The sequence below is a fragment of the Lutra lutra genome, chromosome 14 (genome assembly GCF_902655055.1).
Source record: "Lutra lutra chromosome 14, mLutLut1.2, whole genome shotgun sequence".
NCBI classification, from domain to species: domain Eukaryota; kingdom Metazoa; phylum Chordata; class Mammalia; order Carnivora; family Mustelidae; genus Lutra; species Lutra lutra.
In genome coordinates, this window is record NC_062291.1 from 50,603,973 (window position 1) to 50,623,926 (window position 19,954).

Here is a 19,954-nt window from a genome sequence, read left to right on the forward strand (position 1 = left end):
TCCTAAGAGGCTGAAGTAAGAGAATGCAAAGTCTCAGCAAGTGTCTTCTGCATGATAGCAGACTCGACCCAGCCCTGTCATTGTGTCTTGCTTCCTGTCCCTCTCCTCCACCTCCCCCAGCACCATGCCAGTCTCACTCTCTCTGCAAAGATTAATCTCACCGAGATTAATCAACCTAAATCTCTCTTTTCTTTTTTTCCAGTTGAAAGTGATCTGATCCCTAATAAGCAGTTCCCCTCATATCTGGGTTTCAAACCACTTGCTCCCAAAGTTTAAAAGCATGATGGGATTGAACTAAAATTTTTGCGGGGCACCTGGGTGGCTCAGCGGGTTAAAACCTCTGCCTTCAGCTCAGGTCATGATTCCAGGGTCCTCAGATTGAGTCCTGCATTGGGCTCTCGGCTCAGCAGGGAGCCTGCTTCCACCTCTCTCTCTGCCTGCCTCTCTGCCTACTTATGATCTCTGCCAAATGAATAAAATCTTTTAAAAAAATAAAATAAAATTTTTGCAAAACTTAGGAACTCATAACTTAGCCAACTTCACAAATTCAGAAATTCAGAAGTGTATTTCTGAAAGAGAGATTCTATGCTCTTTGTTTGCCAAACATTGATGATTCATATCTCTGATTCATTCTTGGGTATTTATTTAATCCCCATTATTTATTAAAAAGTAAGATAAGTATGTGTTAGGAATATTACATAAAAGTAAAAGAAAGAGAGAGAGAGGAGGGAAGGAAGGGAGGGAGGGTGGGAGGGAAAGAGGGAGGGAGGAGGGAAGAAAAATCTCCATCATAAACCAGACTCCCAAACTCCTTGTAAGATGTACCCATCACGGGGTGCCTGGGTGGCTCAGTGGGTTAAAGCCTCTGCCTTCAGCTCAGGTCATGATCCCAGGGTCCTGGGATCGAGCCCCGAATCGGGCTCTCTGCTCAGCGGGGAGCCTGCTTCCCCCTCTCTCTCTGCCTGCCTCTCTGCCTACTTGTGATCTCTGTCAAATAAATGAATAAAATCTTTAAAAAAAAAAAAAAAAGATGTACCCATCACTATTAGTGTTTTATGCCTCCAAAAATGTCCTTGCATATTCAAACCCCTGAGTTCATTTGTGTATCTTTTCATATTCTTTTCACATCAAATAAGAGCAATCAGTGCCCACTCTTTTGCATCAAGCTTTTCTTTACTACAATAATACATTTCAGCCCAATTACAGACCAATCCATCTTTTTCAAGACTGTGTTGTATTTTATTTTATGGAGGAATGATAATGCATCTTACCAAATACCTACAGATCAGCATTTAAGGGCTTTCCATCTTTTGCCTTTACAGATCTGCCACACCCTTGGTTTCTGTGCCTTTCTGCACACATAGAGCGTGCCTGTAGGATAAACTCTTAGAGGAGCAATTGTACAGTCCAAGAATCTGTCCTTTGTTTGTGAGAAACCACAAAAGTGCTCTCCAAAAGCAATGCACAAACATGCTCTCCTGCCAAAGTGTAAGTGTAGGAGGCTTTTCCCCCTCTTCTTGCCAAACGGGCTATTAGAAGGAAATTTACTCTTTGCCAGGCTGTTAGGTGAACACCACCAAAACCACAGGACTCCGTGGTTTTGGTGGTGGTGGTGGAGGTAGTTTAGTCTCATCTTTTTCTACGGATTGCCTGTGAGGGTTCTTTGTCAATTTTTCCATTGAGTTTTGGTATTTTGGTGATGGATTTGTAATCCCTGGCTTTATTTTAGCAACATGTTCTTTTTCTGCTGTGTGTGGCAAATATTTTTCCAGTTTGACATTGTCTTTTAATTTTTGCCATTTTTTCCTTGGTGAATTTTATTTTTATTTGTATGTACTCATATCCTTTAGTCTTTCCCCTTATAGTTTCTAGGTCTTGTTTTGTTTTGCTTAGAAAGGCCTCACCCACTCTCTTGAGAGACATAAAAGACTGAAGTAAATGGAGAGACATGCTTTTGTCTGGAAGAAGAACTCTCAGGATATGTCATATAGTAATAATTAATTTAATACAATCACGATAAAAATCCAAACATTTTCCTTTCTAGAAACTTGGTTAAAATAACTTTTAATATCAAAACTAAATATACAATAATAACCAGGAAAAATAAGTAGTTGGGGGAAGGTTGCAGGAATTCAGCTAGATAGTTATCAAAGCATTCTGAACACCTATGAACTCAACAAGAGATCAAAGAAAAGAATAGCAGCAATTCTATGAACAGAAAAGCGACCACTTTCTGGAAGGCAGGACATGCAGAGAAGTAAATCAGAGGAATATTTGGGAAGATAGACCGCGTGGTGGGGGTGAGTGTGCCAGGGGGAGCCTCCATCAGACAGCTCCCTCCCGACAAGTGATAGAGCAGCAGAGCACAAAATCAGAACTTTTAGAAGTCTGTTCTGCTGAGGGACATCGTTCTAGTGGTTAAGTAGGGGTGGAGCCCTCATGGGGAGTGTGGTCTCAGGACCCTTGGGGTCACAGAAGGACCAGCGGCACCTGAGTGCAGCAGAGTTCCCAGGTATTGGAGCAGGGAAGCCGGCTGCAAAGATGAAGCCAAGCATTGAGCTCTCAGCTAGGGGTTGCCATAAATCATGATCTGAGCCACAGTCAGGCCACTACTTTTCCAGCAGAGACCCAGCAAGTGGCAGATCCAGGGAGACTCCCCTTCCCTTCCTCCCCCAGGAGGAACAGCATGGGACCCCACTGCACTAGCACACCATAGGAATCTACTGGATTTGGAGACTCCAAATGGGGGTTGTCTGCCAGAGATAGAAATGCTTGGTCACAGGTTGGGTGAGCATGGAGCACAGCTGGAGACCAGGGAGATGGGAGTGATTGACTGCTTTTCTGAAGATGTACTGAGCAGGGAGCACAGAGTTCTCAGCTCCTCCAGGACGGAGACTGAGAGGTGGCCACTTTCATTCTTGTCCTCCAAAGCTGCGCAGAAATCCTTCAGGGGAAAAAAACCTACCTAGAGCTAATCTGAGCAGATTGCTTATCCTGGTCCCTGGCAAGGGTGGTACAATTTGGCCTTTGGCATAGACATTTAAGAATCACTGCAACAAGCTCCTCCCTGAAAAGATTGGCAAGAACATCCAGCAAGACCAAGTTTACCAATTAATGAGAAATGCAAAACTCCAGCACTAGGGCAATACAGCACATAGAATTCAAGGCTTTTTCCCCATGATTCTTTCATCTTTCAATGTTAATTTTTAAATTTTTATTCATTTTTCTTTTTCTAATTTTTTCTTATTTTTCTTCTTTCCTTTTTCAACAAATATCTTATCAATTCCTTTTTTAAAATCTTTTTTTAATTTTCATTTTTACAGTCATATTCTATCTCTTCATCACATTTAACCTTATTTTTTGTATATATATATAAGTTTTTCTTTCTTTAAAATTTTGGGAGACACTTTCTTCTAACAGACCAAAATATACCCAAAATCTAGTGTGTGGCTCTGTTCTATTCACCACCTTATCATATTCTTTTTTTTTTTTCTTTTCCTCCAGTTTTGGTTCTCTTCTGAATTGTTTAGTGTATATTTTTCTGAGGCCATTGTTAACCTTTTAGCATTTTCTTCTCTCATTCATCTATTCTTCTCTGGACAAAATGACAAAATGGAAAAACTCACCTCAAAAAAAAAAAAAAAAAGAACAAAAGGCAGTACCAACTACCAGGGTCCTAATCAATACAGACATTAGTAAGATATCAGAACTAAAGTTCAGAATGACGATTATAATGATACTAGCTAGGTTTGAAAAAAGCTAGAAGATACTAGAAAATTCTTCTCTGGAGAAATAAATCTAACCAAGTCAAAATCAAAAAGGCTATTAATGAGGTACAATAAAAAATAGAGGTTCTTGGTCAAGATGGCCGAGAAGTAGCAGGCTGAGACTACTTCAGGTAGCGGGAGATCAGCTAAATAGCTTATCTAAAGATTGCAAACACCTACAAATCCAACGGGAGATTGAAGAGAAGAAGAACAGCAATTCTAGAAACAGAAAATCAACCACTATCTGAAAGGTAGGACTGGCAGAGAAGTGAATCCAAAGCGACTGGAAGATAGACCGCGGGGGGAGGGGCCGGCTCCCAGCGAGCGGCGGAGCAATGGAGCACAAAATCAGGACTTTTAAAAGTCTGTTCCGCTGAGGGACATTGCTCCAGAGGCTTAACTGGGGTGAAGCCCAGGCGGGGTCAGCGCAGCCTCAGGTCCCACAGGGTCACAGAAGGATTGGGGGTGTCTGAGTGTCGCAGAGCTTACCGGTATTAGAACAGGGAAGCCCGCTACAGAGACAGAGCCGAGGAGTAAACTCTAAACTCGGGGTTACCTTGAACCGGTCGCAGGCTCGGTCAGCTCGGAGCGTGGCCGGAGGCCAGGGTGACGGGAGTAATTGGGCGCTGTTTTCTGAGGGCGCACTGAGGAGTGGGGCCCCAGGGCTCTTGGCTCCTCCGGGCCGGAGACCAGGAGGCCGCCATCTTCATTCCCCTCTTCCAGAAATCTACAGAAAGCGCTCAAGGAACAAAAGCTCCCGAAAGCAAACCCAGCAAACCCGAGCGGATTACTCAGCCCGGCCCCGGGTAAGGGCGGTGCAACTCTGCCTGGGGCAAAGACCTTGAGAATCACTACAACAGGCCCCTCCCCCAGAAGATCAACGAGAAACCTAGCCAGGACCAAGTTCATCTACCAAGGAGTGCAGTTTCAATACCAAGGAGAGCGGCGGAATTCCAGAGGAGAAGAAAGGAAAGCATGGAACTCATGGCTTTCTCCCCATGATTCTTTAGCCTTGCAGTTAATTTAATTTTTTTTCTTTTTCAATTTTTTTTTCTTGTTCTCTTCTTCTGCTAAATTTTTTTTAACTTTTACCGTTTTCTTTTTTAACGTTTTTTTAAATAGTTTATCTAATATATATATATATATATTTTCCTCTTTTTATACTTTTTCTTTATCGGCTTTCTTTTTTTTAATAGTTTCTTTCTTTTTTATTTTTCTTTCTTTTTGAACCCATTTTTATCCCCTTTGTCCCCCCTCACGATTTGGGATCTCTTCTGATTTGGCTAAAGCATATTTTCCTGGGGTTGTTGCCACCCTTTTAGTATTTTACTTGCTCCTTCATAAACTCTTATCTGGACAAAATGACAAGGCGGAAAAATTCACAACAAAAAAAAGAACAAGAGGCAGTACCAAAGGCAAGGGACCTAATCAATACAGACATTGGTAATATGTCAGATATAGAGTTCAGAATGACGATTCTCAAGGTTCTAGCCGGGCTTGTAAAAGGCATGGAAGATATTAAAGCAACCCTCTCAGGAGATATAAAAGCCCTTTCTGGAGAAATAAAAGAACTAAAATCTAACCAAGTTGAAATCAAAAAAGCTATTAATGAGGTGCAATCAAAAATGGAGGCTCTCACTGCTAGGATAAATGAGGCAGAAGAAAGAATTAGCGATATAGAAGACCAAATGACAGAGAATAAAGAAGCTGAGCAAAAGAGGGACAACAGCTACTGGACCACGAGGGGAGAATTCGAGAGATAAGTGACACCATAAGACGAAACAACATTAGAATAATTGGGATTCCAGAAGAAGAGGAAACAGAGAGGGGAGCAGAAGGTATATTGGAGAGAATTATTGGAGAGAATTTCCCCAATATGGCAAAGGGAACAAGCATCAAAATCCAGGAGGTTCAGAGAACCCCCCTCAAAATCAATAAGAATAGGTCCACACCCCGTCACCTAATAGTCAAATTGACAAGTCTTAGTGACAAAGAAAAGATCCTGAAAGCAGCCCGGGAAAAGAAGTCTGTCACGTACAATGGTAAAAATATTAGATTGGCAGCAGACTTATCCACAGAGACCTGGCAGGCCAGAAAGAGCTGGCATGATATATTCAGAGTACTAAATGAGAAAAACATGCAGCCAAGAATACTATATCCAGCTAGGCTATCATTGAAAATAGAAGGAGAGATTAAAAGCTTCCAGGACAAACAAAAACTGAAAGAATTTGCAAATACCAAACCAGCTCTACAGGAAATATTGAAAGGGGTCCTCTAAGCAAAGAGAGACCCTAAAAGGAGTAGATCAGAAAGAAACAGAGACAATATACAATAACAGTCACCTTACAGGCAATACAATGGCACTAAATTCATATCTCTCAATACTTACCCTGAATGTTAATGGGCTAAATGCCCCAATCAAAAGACACAGGGTATCAGAATGGATAAAAAAACAAAACCCATCTATATGTTGCCTACAAGAAACTCATCTTAAACCCGAAGACACCTCCAGGTTTAAAGTGAGGGGGTGGAAAAGAATTTACCATGCTAATGGACATCAGAAGAAAGCAGGAGTGGCAATCCTTATAGCAGATCAATTAGATTTTAAGCCAAAGACTATAATAAGAGATGAGGAAGGACACTATATCATACTCAAAGGATCTGTCCAACAAGATCTAACAATTTTAAATATCTATGCCCCTAACGTGGGAGCAGCCAACTATATAAACCAATTAATAACAAAATCAAAGAAACACATCGACAAGAATACAATAATAGTAGGGGATTTTAACACTCCCCTCACTGAAATGGACAGATCATCCAAGCAAAAGATCAACAAGGAAATCAAGGCCTTAAATGACACACTGGACCAGATGGACATCACAGATATATTCAGAACATTTCATCCCAAAGCAACAGAATACACATTCTTCTCTAGTGCACATGGAACATTCTCCAGAATAGATCACATTCTTGGTCCTAAATCAAGTCTCAACGGTATCAAAAGATTGGGATCATTCCCTGCATATTTTCAGACCACAATGCTCTAAAGCTAGAACTCAATCACAAGAGGAAATTTGGAAAGAACCCAAATACATGGAGACTAAACAGCATCCTTCTAAAGAATGAATGGGTCAACCAGGAAATTAAAGAAGAACTGAAAAAATTTATGGAAACAAATGATAATGAAAACACAACGGTTCAGAATCTGTGGGACACAACAAAGGCAGTCCTGAGAGGAAAATATATAGCGGTACAAGCCTTTCTCAAGAAACAAGAAAGGTCTCAGGTACACAACCTAACCCTACACCTAAAGGAGCTGGAGAAAGAACAAGAAAGAAACCCTAAACCCAGCAGGAGAAGAGAAATCATAAAGATCAGAGCAGAAATCAATGAAATAGAAACCAAAAAAACAATAGAACAAATCAACGAAACTAGGAGCTGGTTCTTTGAAAGAATTAATAAGATTGATAAACCCCTGGCCAGACTTATCAAAAAGAAAAGAGACAGGACTCAAATAAATAAAATCATGAATGAAAGAGGAGAGATCACAACGAACACCAAAGAAATACAGACAATTATAAGAACATACTATGAGCAACTCTACGCCAACAAATTTGACAATCTGGAAGAAATGGATGCATTCCTAGAGACATATAAACTACCACAACTGAACCAGGAAGAAATAGAAAGCCTCAACAGACCCATAACCAGTAAGGAGATTGAAACAGTCATCAAAAATCTCCAAACAAACAAAAGCCCAGGGCCAGACGGCTTCCCGGGGGAATTCTACCAAACATTTAAAGAAGAACTAATTCCTATTCTCCTGAAACTGTTCCAAAAATTAGAAATAGAAGGAAAACTTCCAAACTCATTTTATGAGGCCAGCATCACCTTGATCCCAAAACCAGACAAGGATCCCATCAATAAAGAGAACTACAGACCAATATCCTTGATGAACACAGATGCAAAAATTCTCGCCAAAATACTAGCCAATAGGATTCAACAGTACATTAAAAGGATTATTCACCACGACCAAGTGGGATTTATTCCAGGGCTGCAGGGCTGGTTCAACATCCGCAAATCAATCAATGTGATACAACACATTAATAAAAGAAAGAACAAGAACCATATGATACTCTCCATAGATGCTGAAAAAGCATTTGACAAAGTACAGCATCCCTTCCTGATCAAAACTCTTCAAAGTGTAGGGATAGACGGCACATACCTCAATATTATCAAAGCCATCTATGAAAAACCCACCGCAAATATCATTCTCAATGGAGAAAAACTGAAAGCTTTTCCGCTAAGGTCAGGAACACGGCAGGGATGTCCTTTATCACCACTGCTATTCAACATAGTACTAGAAGTCCTAGCCTCAGCAATCAGACAACAAAAGGAAATTAAAGGCATCCAAATCGGCAAAGAAGAAGTCAAACTATCACTCTTCGCAGATGATATGATACTATATGTGGAAAACCCAAAAGACTCCACTCCAAAACTGCTAGAACTTGTACAGGAATTAAGTAAAGTGTGAGGATATAAAATCAATGCACAGAAATCAGTTGCATTTCTCTACACCAACAAGAAGACAGAAGAAAGAGAAATTAAGGAGTCCATCCCATTTACAATTGCACCCAAAACTATAAGACACCTAGGAATAAACCTAACCAAAGAGACTAAGAATCTATACACAGAAAACTATAAAGTACTCATGAAAGAAATTGAGGAAGACACAAAGAAATGGAAAAATGTTCCATGCTCCTGGATTGGAAGAATAAATATTGTGAAAATGTCTATGCTACCTAAAGCAATCTACACATTTAATGCAATTCCTATCAAAGTACCATCCATTTTTTTCAAAGAAATGGAACAAATAATCCTAAAATTTATATGGAACCAGAAAAGACCTCGAATTGCCAAAGGAATATTGAAAAAGAAAGCCAAAGTTGGTGGCATCACAATTCCGGACTTCAAGCTCTATTACAAAGCTGTCATCATCAAGACAGCATGGTACTGGCACAAAAACAGACACATAGATCAATGGAACAGAATAGAGAGCCCAGAAATGGACCCTCAACTCTATGGTCAACTCATCTTCGACAAAGTAGGAAAGAATGTCCAATGGAAAAAAGACAGCCTCTTCAATAAATGGTGTTGGGACAATTGGACAGCCACATGCAGAAAAATGAAATTGGATCATTTCCTTACACCACACATGAAAATAGACTCAAAATGGATGAAAGACCTCAATATGAGAAAGGAATCCATCAAAATCCTTGAGGAGAACACAGGCAGCAACCTCTTCGACCTCAGCTGCAGCAACATCTTCCTAGGAACATCACCAAAGGCAAGGGAAGCAAGGGCAAAAATGAACTTTTGGGATTTTATCAAGATCAAAAGCTTTTGCACAGCAAAGGAAACAGTGAACAAAACCAAAAGACAACTGACAGAATGGGAGAAGATATTTTCAAATGACATATCAGATAAAGGGCTAGTGTCCAAAATCTATAAAGAACTTAGCAAACTCAACACCCAAAGAACAAATAATCCAATCAAGAAATGGGCAGAGGACATGAACAGACATTTCTGCAAAGAAGACATCCAGATGGCCAACAGACACATGAAAAAGTGCTCCATATCACTCGGCATCAGGGAAATACAAATCAAAACCACCATGAGATATCACCTCACACCAGTCAGAATGGCTAAAATGAACAAGTCAGGAAATGACAGATGCTGGCGAGGATGCGGAGAAAGGGGAACCCTCCTACACCGTTGGTGGGAATGCAAGCTGGTGCAACCACTCTGGAAAACAGCATGTAGGTTCCTCAAAATGTTGAAAATAGAACTACCCTATGACCCAGCAATTGCACTGCTGGGTATTTACCCTAAAGATACAAACGTAGTGATCCGAAGGGGCACGTGCACCCGAATGTTTATAGCAGCAATGTCTACAATAGCCAAACTATGGAAAGAACCTAGATGTCCATCTACAGACGAATGGGTAAAGAAGATGTGGTATATATACACAATGGAATACTATGCAGCCATCAAAAGAAATGAAATCTTGCCATTTGCGACGACGTGGATGGAACTAGAGGGTATCATGCTTAGCGAAATCAGTCAATCGGAGAAAGACAACTATCATGTGATCTCCCTGATATGAGGGAGAGGAGATGCAACATGGGGGGTCGAGGGGGTAGGAGAAGAGTAAATGAAACAAGATGGGATTGGGAGGGAGACAAACCATAAGTGACTCTTAATCTCACAAAACAAACTGAGGGTTGATGGGGGGAGGGGGTTGGGAGAGGGGGGTGGGGTTATGGATATTGGGGAGGGTATGTGCTATGGTGAGTGCTGTGAAGTGTGTAAACCTGGCGATTCGCAGACCTGTACTCCTGGGGATAAAAATATATGTTTATAAAGCTGTAAAAAAAAAAAAAAAGAAAAAAGAAAGGATGAATACCCAAGTTTTGTAGCAACATGGACAGGACTGGAAGAGATTATGCTAAGTGAAATAAGTCAAGCAGGGAGAGTCAATTATCATATGGTTTCACTTATTTGTGGAGCATAACAAATAGCATGGAGGACAAGGGGAGATGGAGAGGAGAAGGGAGTTGAGGGAAATTGGAGGGGGAGGTGAACCATGAGAGACTATGGACTCTGAAAAACGATCTGAGAATTTTGAAGGGGTGGGGGGTGGGAGGTTGGGGGCACCAGGTGGTGGGTATGGTAGAGGGCACGGATTGCATGGAGCACTGGGTGTGGTGCAAAAATAATGAATACTGTTATGCTGAAAAAATAAAAAATTAATAAAAAAAAAAAACTAGAATAAGAGATGAGGAAAGGCACTATATCATACTTAAAGGGTCTATCCAACAAGAGGATCTAACAATTTTAAATATCTATGCCACTAACATGGGTGCAGCCAATTATATAAACTAATTAATAACAAAATCAAAGAAACACAATGACAATAATACAATAATAGTAGAGGATTTTCACAACCTTCTCACAGAAATGGACAGATCATCTAAGCAAAAGATCAAAAAGGAAATAAAGGCTTTAAGTGACACACTGGACCAGATGGAATTCACAGATACATTCACAACATTCCATCCCAAAGCAACAGAATACACATTCTTCTCTAGTGCACATGGAACTTTCTCCAGAATAGATCACATGTTGGGTCACAAATCAGGTCTCAACTGGTACCAAAAGATTGGGATCATTCCCTGAATACTTTTGAACCACAGTGCTTTGAAACTAGAACTCAATCACAAGAAGAAAGTTGGAAAGAACTCAAATACATGGAGGCTAAAGAGCATGCTACTAAAGAATGAATGCGCCAACCAGGAAATTGAAGAAGAATTGAAAAAAATTAATGGAAACAAATGAAAATGAAAATACAACTGTTCAAAATCTTTGGGATGCAGCAAAGGCAGTCCTAAGAGGAGACAATACAAGCAATACAAGAGGAGCAATACAAGCCTTTCTCAAAAACAAGAAAGGTTTCAAATACACAACCAAACCTTACACCTAAAGGCACTGGAGAAAGAACAAAAAAGAAAGCCTAAACTCAGCAGGAGAAGAGAAATAATAAAGATCAGAGCAGATATCAATGAAATAGTAACCAAAAGAACAGTATAACAGATCAACAAAAGTAGGAGCTGGTTCTTTGAAAGAATTAATAAGATTGATAAAGTCCTGGCCAGACTTATCCAAAAGAAAAAAGAAGAGACCCAAATTAATAAAATCATGAATGAAAGAGAAAAGATCACAACCAACACCAAAGAAATACAAACAATTATAAGAACATATTATGAGCAACTATATGCCAGTAAATTTGACAATCTGGAAGAAATGGATGCACTCCTAGAAACATATAAACTGCAAAAACTGAACCAGAAAGAAATAGAAAACCTGAACAGACCCATAACCAGTAAGGAAATTGAAGTGGTAATCAAAAATCTCCCAACAAATAAGAGTTCAGGGCCAGATGGTTTCCCAGGGGAATTCTACCAAACACTTAAAGAAGAATTAATACCTGGGGCACCCGGGTGGCTCAGTCATTAAGTGTCTGCCTTTGGCTCAGGTCATGATCCCAGGGTCCTGGGAACGAGCCCTGCATCAGGCTCCCTGCTCAGTGGGAGGCCTGCTTCTCCCTCTGCCTGCTGCTCCCCCTACTTGTGCATGCACTCTCTGTCTCTTTCTCACTATCAAACAAATAAATAAAATCTTTTTAAAAAGAAGAAGAAAAAGAAGAATTAATACCTATTCTTATGAAACTGTTGTAAAAATAGAAATGGAAGGAAACCTTCCAAACTCATTTTATGAGGCCAGCATGACCTTGATCTCAAAACCAGACAAAGAGCCCATCTAAAAGGAGAATTATAGACCAATATCCTAGATGAACAAGGATGCAAAAATTCTTACCAAAATACTAGCCAATAGGATCCAACAGTATATTAAAAGGTTTATTCACCATGACCAAGTGGGATTTATTCCTGGGCTGCAAGTTTGATTCAACATCCACAAATCAATCAATGTGATACAATACATTAATAAAAGAAAGAACAAAAACCATCTGATTCTCTCAATAGATGCAGAAAAATCATTTGACAAAGTACAGCATCCTTTCTTGATTAAAACTCTTCATATTGTAGGGCTAGAAGGTACACACCTCAATATTATAAAAGCCATCTATGAAAAACCCATAGTGAATATCATTCTCAATGGGGAAAAACTGAGAGCTTTTCCCCTAAGGTCAGGAACATGGCAAGAATGTCCACTATCACCACTGCTATTCAACATAGTACTGGAAGTCCTAGCCTCAGCAATCAGACAACAAAAAGAAATAAAAGGCATCTGAATCAGCAAAGAAGACAAATGCTCACTCTTTGAATACTTTATGTGGAAAACCCAAAGGACTCCACCCCAAAACTGCTAGAACTCATACAGGAATTCAGTTAAGTGTCAGGATATAAAATCAGTACACAAAAATCAGTTGCATTTCTATACACCAACAAGAAGACAGAAAAAAAGAGAGGTTAAGGCATTGGTCCCATTTACAATTGCACCCAATACCATAAGATACCTAGGAATAAGTCTAACCAAAGAGACAAAGAATCTGTACTCAGAAAACTATAGAATACTCATGAAAGAAACTGAGGGAAACACAAAGAAATGGGAAAACATTCCACATTCATGGATTGGAAGAATAAATATTGTGACAATGTCTATGCTACCTCAAGCAATCTACACATTTAATGCAATCCCTATCAAAATACCATAAACATTTTTCAAAGAAATGGAACAAATAATCCTAAAATTTGTATGGAATCAGAAAAGACCCCAAATAGCCAGAGGAATGTTGAAAAAGAAAAGCAATGCTGGTGGCATCACAATTCCAGACTTCAAGCTCCATTACAAAACTATAATCATCAGACAGTATGGTAATGACACAAAAACAGACACATAGATCAATGGAACAGAATAGAGAGGCCAGAAATGGACCCTCAACTCTATGGTCAACTCATCTTTGACAAAGCAGGAAAGAATGTCCAATGGAAAAAAAGACAGTCTCTTCAACAAATGGTGTTGGGAAAACTGGACAGCCACATGCAGAAGAATGAAACAGGACTATTTCCTTACACCACACACAAAAATAGACTCAAAATGGATGAAAGAACTCAGAGTGAAACAGGAATCCATCGAAATCCTTGAGGTGAACACAGGCAGCAATCTCTTCAAGCTCAGCCACAGCAACTTCTTCCTGGACACATTGCCAAAGGCAAAGGAAGCAAGGGCAAAATAAACTATTGGGACTTCATCAAGATAAAAGGCTTTTGCATAGCAAAGGAAACAGTCAACAAAACCAAAAAACAACTGACAGAATCAGAGAAGATATTTGCAAATGACATATCAGATAAAGGGCTAGTATCCAAAATCCAGAAAGAACTTATCAAACTCAACACCCGAAGAACAAAGAATCCAATCAAGAAATGGGCAGAATACATGAACAGACATTTCTGCAAAGAAGACAACCAGATGGCCAACAGACACATAAAAAAATGTTCCACATCACTCGGCATCAGGGAAATACAAATCAAAACCACAGTGAAATAGCACCTCACACCAGTCAGAATGGCTAAAATTAACAAGTCAGGAAACGACAGATGTTGGCGAGGATGCGGAGAAAGGGGAACCCTCCTACACTGCTGGTGGGAACGCAAGCTGATTCAGCCACTCTGGAAAACAGTATGGAGCTTCCTCAAGAAGTTGAAAATAAAGCTACCCTATAACCCAGCAATCACACTACTGGGTATTTACCCTAAAGATACAAATGTAGTGATCTGAAGGGGCAAGTGCAACCCAATGTTTACAGCACCATTGTCCACAATAGCCACACTATGAAAAGGGCCTAGATGTCCATCAAGAGATGAATGGTTAAAAAAGAAGTGGTACAGGGGCACCTGGGTGGCTCAGTGGGTTAAAGCCTCTGCCTTCAGGTCATGATCCCAGGGTACTGGGATCGAGCCCCACATCTGCTTGGCAGAGAGCCTGCTTCCCTCTCTCTCTCTCTCTCTGCCTGCCTCTCTGCCTACTTGTGAACTCTGTCTGCCAAATAAATAAATAAAATCTTTAAAAAAAAAAGTACATATGTGCAATGTAATATTATGCAGCCATCAAAAATGAAATCTTGCCATTTGCAACCTCGTGGATGGAACTACAGGGTATTATGCTAAGCAAAATAACTCAATCAGAGAAAGACAATTACATGATCTCACTGATATGAGGAATTTGAGAAACAAGGCAGTGGATCGTAGGGGAAGAGAGAGAGAAAATGAAACAAGATGAAACCAGAGAGGGTGACAAACCATAAGAGACTCTTTTTTTTTTTAAGATTTTATTTATTTATTTGACAGAGAGAGATCACAAGTAGGCAGAGAGGCAGGCAGAGAGAGAGGAAGGAAAGCAGGCTCCCCGCTGAGCAGAGAGACCGATGTGGGACTCGATCCCAGGACCCTGAGATCATGACCCAAGCCAAAGGCAGCGGCTTAACCCACTGAGCCACCCAGGCGCCCTCATAAGAGACTCTTAATCTCAGGAAACAAAATGAGGGCTGCTGGAATGGAGGAGTGTGGGAGGACTGGGGTGGCTGGGTGATGGACACTGTGGAGGGTACATGCTATGGTGAGCACAGTGAATTTTATAAGACTGATGAATCACAGACCTGTACCCCTGAAACAAATAATACATTATATGTTAACTTAAAAATAAATAAAAATAAAAATGATTTTATAAAAATTTTTAAAAAATAGGGGCTCCTGGGTGGCTCAGAGGATTAGGCCTCTGCCTTCAGCTCAGGTCATGGTCCCAGGGTCCTGGGATCAAGCCCTGCATCAGGCTCTCTGCTCAGCAGGGAGCCTGCTTCCCCCTCTCTCTGCCTGCTGCTCTACCTACTTGTGATCTCTGTCAAATAAATAAATAAAATCTTTAAAAAAAATTTTTTTAAAAATTTATTCCTATTGTATGGAAGTGACTGCCCATAATGCTAAAATTTCAGGTCTGCTAATTCTTGAGTACCATAATTCTTCTCTTTATAGCCTGAAAAAAAAAATTATTTTAAAGCAGCTTCTTTAATAAATTGAAGCACTAGGGGAAAAAAAATAGTTGGGAGAAGGGATGGTAGTGAGATTTGCCCTGTCGGATATCAAAAACTAGAAAATAATTTAAATCCAAGGGTTCAATTACACAAATAAACAAAGAAATAGAACAAGACAGATTCAAGAAATGAAACCAAGAATAAATGAAAGTATTGAAATTTAGGGGTGCTTGGGTAGTGCAGTGGTTAATCATCTGACTCTTGGTTTTGGCTAAGGTAAGGATTACAGGGTCTTGGCTCATGAGCCCTGTGTGGGACTCCACGCTCAACATGGAGTTTGCTTGAGATCTTCTCTCCCTCTCCCTCTGCTCCTCCCACTCATGCTGTCTCTCTCATGCACTTGCATGTGGGTGCACATGCTCTCAAATAAATAAATAAAATCTTTTTATAATTATTGAAAGAAATTAGTGCCTTTCATCCAGGTTATCAAATTTTGGGGCCTGATTATCCTTTTAATTTCCATGTCCAGTTCTATTTTTGAAATCTCAAGTTTTAAAAAGTCATTAGTACTAAAATGTTAGAATTGTTCTCCTTCATATATTAATTCTCTTTCCATTTCATTCTTTACTCTTTAGGTCACAGAGCTCATGGTTGTATTTCCTTGAGAGTATAAGTACTTATTCTTAAATTTCTTATTTAGGTAAGACATTCTGATATCTTACTAAAGCAGAAGGATTTTTTATCAGTATTCTGCACACTGTATTCTTTAACTTTCCAGGAGAGGGGGTACAGAATGTCTCCAACCTATTCATTTGCTTTTTTGTTTATTGAACAAATTTAGTTTTTTATCAGCATTCATCTTATGTCTGTTATTTAACCCCAAAGGATTTTTAAATAAACTATCCTCAACTTTCCTCACTCTTTATTTGAAGTATTTGGAATTCCATTTTAATTCACCTATTGGCATTTTAGCAATACCTCATTGCATTGCATTTTTCGTAATTGTTCAAGAAATGGTGATATATTTCCTTAACTTCTGCAGCCTACTTGGAGTTCATATTGTACCACCTTACATAAATTTTAGAAGCCTTGTGGCCATATAGGATTTGGACAATATTTGAATCCTTCCCTTAGCCCAGAGAACTTGAGTGCTTAAAGTTTTTGCTTTTCTTTTCACTTTTTTCATTTGCCAGCTGTATAAGGAAGAAAGGAAAAGGAAATTCTTTATATTGGGTATTTTTCTTAAATTCTAACAGGGAAAAAAAAAATTCCTTTTCATTTATTGTCCTTTCTTCCCATTTGTGGATACATATATACAAACATGAGCACACACATGCATGCGCGCACACAAACACACACTCCATCATATACCTGTAAAAATGAATGCTCTCTTCTGCATATTTATATTTTCAAAGGCTATTGTCACATGGAAATTAACAAGAAAAGATTTTAACCTTCACAAACTTGGTCATTGTGATAAAGAGTTTGTCACCAAGAGCTAAATGAAGTGGAAAACAGACTGTAGTATCATGTATCATGCTTTGGGCCCCATTTTTATGACCACTAAGTTCCCTCAAATCCAAGGATCTTCTGGCTCTAGGAGGTGCTGTGCTTAAGTATGTGAAACATCACATCAAAATGTTTAATTTGGTCTCATGTATCCACAACTATCAGTAGACTGATAATCAACTAGTGGCTTTCTTGGCAGAAAATATCTGTCATCTGTGCTGGAGCACATAGCATAGGGAGAGAGGCAAGAGCATCAGCACTGCTCCAGGTTGGTCTGCGAGGACACAGATGGTTTCTGGGACAAGTGAGCCTACAGAGCCACCCACGTTCCATCTAAAATTCTCAAGATATTTGAAAGCCGAAGGTTTCCAGTGTAGCAAATAAGCCTTCTAGATAGTTAACAGGGACCTTAATGTTTGAAAGCTTTTCCATGGACGGAAATATCAGACATGTTCTTTTAAATAAAAGGTAAATTTCAAAGTAAAGTCAGCATCAGACACATGAGATGCTACAGGCCGTCAGAATCCACAGTAGATGCTGAACTGATGTAACACGTTTATTTTTAGGCAATTACTCATTCATTGGAGAAAGCATAATGAGCAAAACTATTTCTCTTGTGGTGACTGGTTTAACTTCTAACATTTTCAGAAGCTGTCAATATTTTCACAGGTGTCCTACTTCCCCTTAAGAACCAGATCGTCAACGTCCCATTAGTTAGGTTTCCCACTTCAATAGATCCCTCCTTCTTTCTTCTTTCCCTCTCTTGCTCCTCTTAACTAATCTTCATGAAATGTTTATAAGAGCAGTAATACTCAAAGTAAAAAATTCATATAGTATAGAAAAGTGTAATACAAAAGAAATAGATCTTCAGCCCTCAGCCCCTACACTCCCAGAGGTAGCCATCACAAACAATGGCTTCTTTCTAGAACGTTCCCTACATGGTCAATCAGAGAACCATAATAGATTTATTAATAAAAGGATGGATGAATAATGGTGTATTTATCGTTCTATTTTGTACAAAAGGATCTGCTTAAACAAGTACTACATAAAGAACTTTTCTGCATGAGCTACAGTGTACTTAAAAGAGTAATTTACTTTTAAGTGACAGAATAACTTTCTTTGGGTCCTGCTATTGGGCAATTTAGAATAAACTCATTTTTAAGGCCTGAATTATGTGCTTTGATTGCTTATTTCTCCACATAATAACAGAAGCTATTTCATTCCACCTCAACCTAATAAAGTGGTCAGATTTAATGACTTACTTATATTACCCTTTTTTATAGTCTTATATAGAATATATCTATATCTCAGGTTGAACTTTGAATGAGATGTTAATTTAGTATTAATAGTCCACTTTTTACCTAAAAATGTTTGTTAAATTTGAAATCATGAATATTCAGTTTTGTACGACTACATCTATGTATTTGTACATATTTGTAAATTTTTGTGTTATTTGCTAAAGACTGAGAGGTACAGATCTACCTAGTTCAATATTAGTAAAGAATAAATAAGTACACACACACACATACACACACACACACAAATGTCTAACAAAAAAATCTAATACATATTAAGTACGAAAAAGCAATCTTTAAAACTTAATATATGTTAGGTATGTCTTCCTAGCAGGAAATCTCCACAAGTTTATCTTTCAAAAACAGGTTTATCACCCTTTTCATATTTGCATTTTGTCTTACCATACAATTGTACCATAATTTTGTAATCTATTACAAAATTATTACATAATTTTGTAATCTATTCCATAGATTCGACTACTTCAGAGGTTTTAATATTAAATATTCCAATGACTATCTTTATGTGTATCTTTAGAAAATTGGGTTAGTGTATCAATAGGAAAATTTTTTATAGGTCTTTATAAAAGTAAACTTTTTACTGATATAAAAATTTAATAATTGTCAAATATAGAGGAAGGATATTTTTTTAATTTTACTCTTTTAAAGTTTCTTCTCATTCTCAAATCACACTCTTTCTTATTTTGTTCCTCTATAAACCTGCCCTAAACTGTAACAAAATTAATCTTTTTAAGAAGTTATGTTGATCTATAAATTCTTCTTTATAGATCATTTGAACAGTTATGTTTCATGCACAAAGCTCAAGGCTGGAGCATAACAGCAGCCTCCCCTGTCCCTTTGAACTGGGCATTCTGGAGATTTCACCCCTCAGCCTGACTGGCTGACCTTTGTTGATTTTACTTGAAGCTATTATTCTAATTGACTCAGTCCTGGCTGACATCTGGATGTGTTTTATAACAGACTGTTTTCATAATTCCACAAAAAAGTTCTCAGGATTAATCCTTGTTTATTTTCATCTTCCATTGGACCTTAAGTAAACTGGCAGCCAATTGTAGCAGAATTCCTTACTGGAAGCCATTTTACATAAATGACAGAGATGGTAAATCCATTAAACTTTGGGCTTTCTGTTGCTTTAAAACCTCTTGCCAATTGAACATTATTCAGAAATAACTATAAAGTCAACCAATAGCAAAACACCAAGGAACATTCACAGGTTTGGTGAAGCAGAAGCAGCAGGATGTATGATTAGGACATGGAGTGACTTTCCTGCATGAGCAGAGGGACACAGGGAGAGGCGGGAGTATGCTCACACATAGGTGCATGTGGACAGCCAGACATACAGGGGGTGAGGGGTACTTTATTGAGATATTATATGTTTTGTTTTGTTGTAGGTATTTTTTTTCTTCCCCCATATGAATATTCTTCCTTCACTTTTGAAATTACACTTTTAAAGATGTTCCAGACGCCTAGATATCAATTTCAGGATGTTAATCCAGGGCTTTATTTTTGAAGACCTAGAATCACTGGAGGAATTTAGCGAGGTGTTCCTGGACAGAGGAATATTTATAGATGCTAACATATGTTATATGTGTTATATATGTCATAAGGAATTGGCTCATAGGATTATGGCTGCTAGGAAGTCCCAAGAGTTGCAGTCGCAAGCTGGAGACCCAGGAGAGCCACTGGGGTAATTCCAAACTGCCCAGCTCAAGGCAGTCAGGCAGAGGAGTTCCCTCCTAGTCAATCCTTTGTTC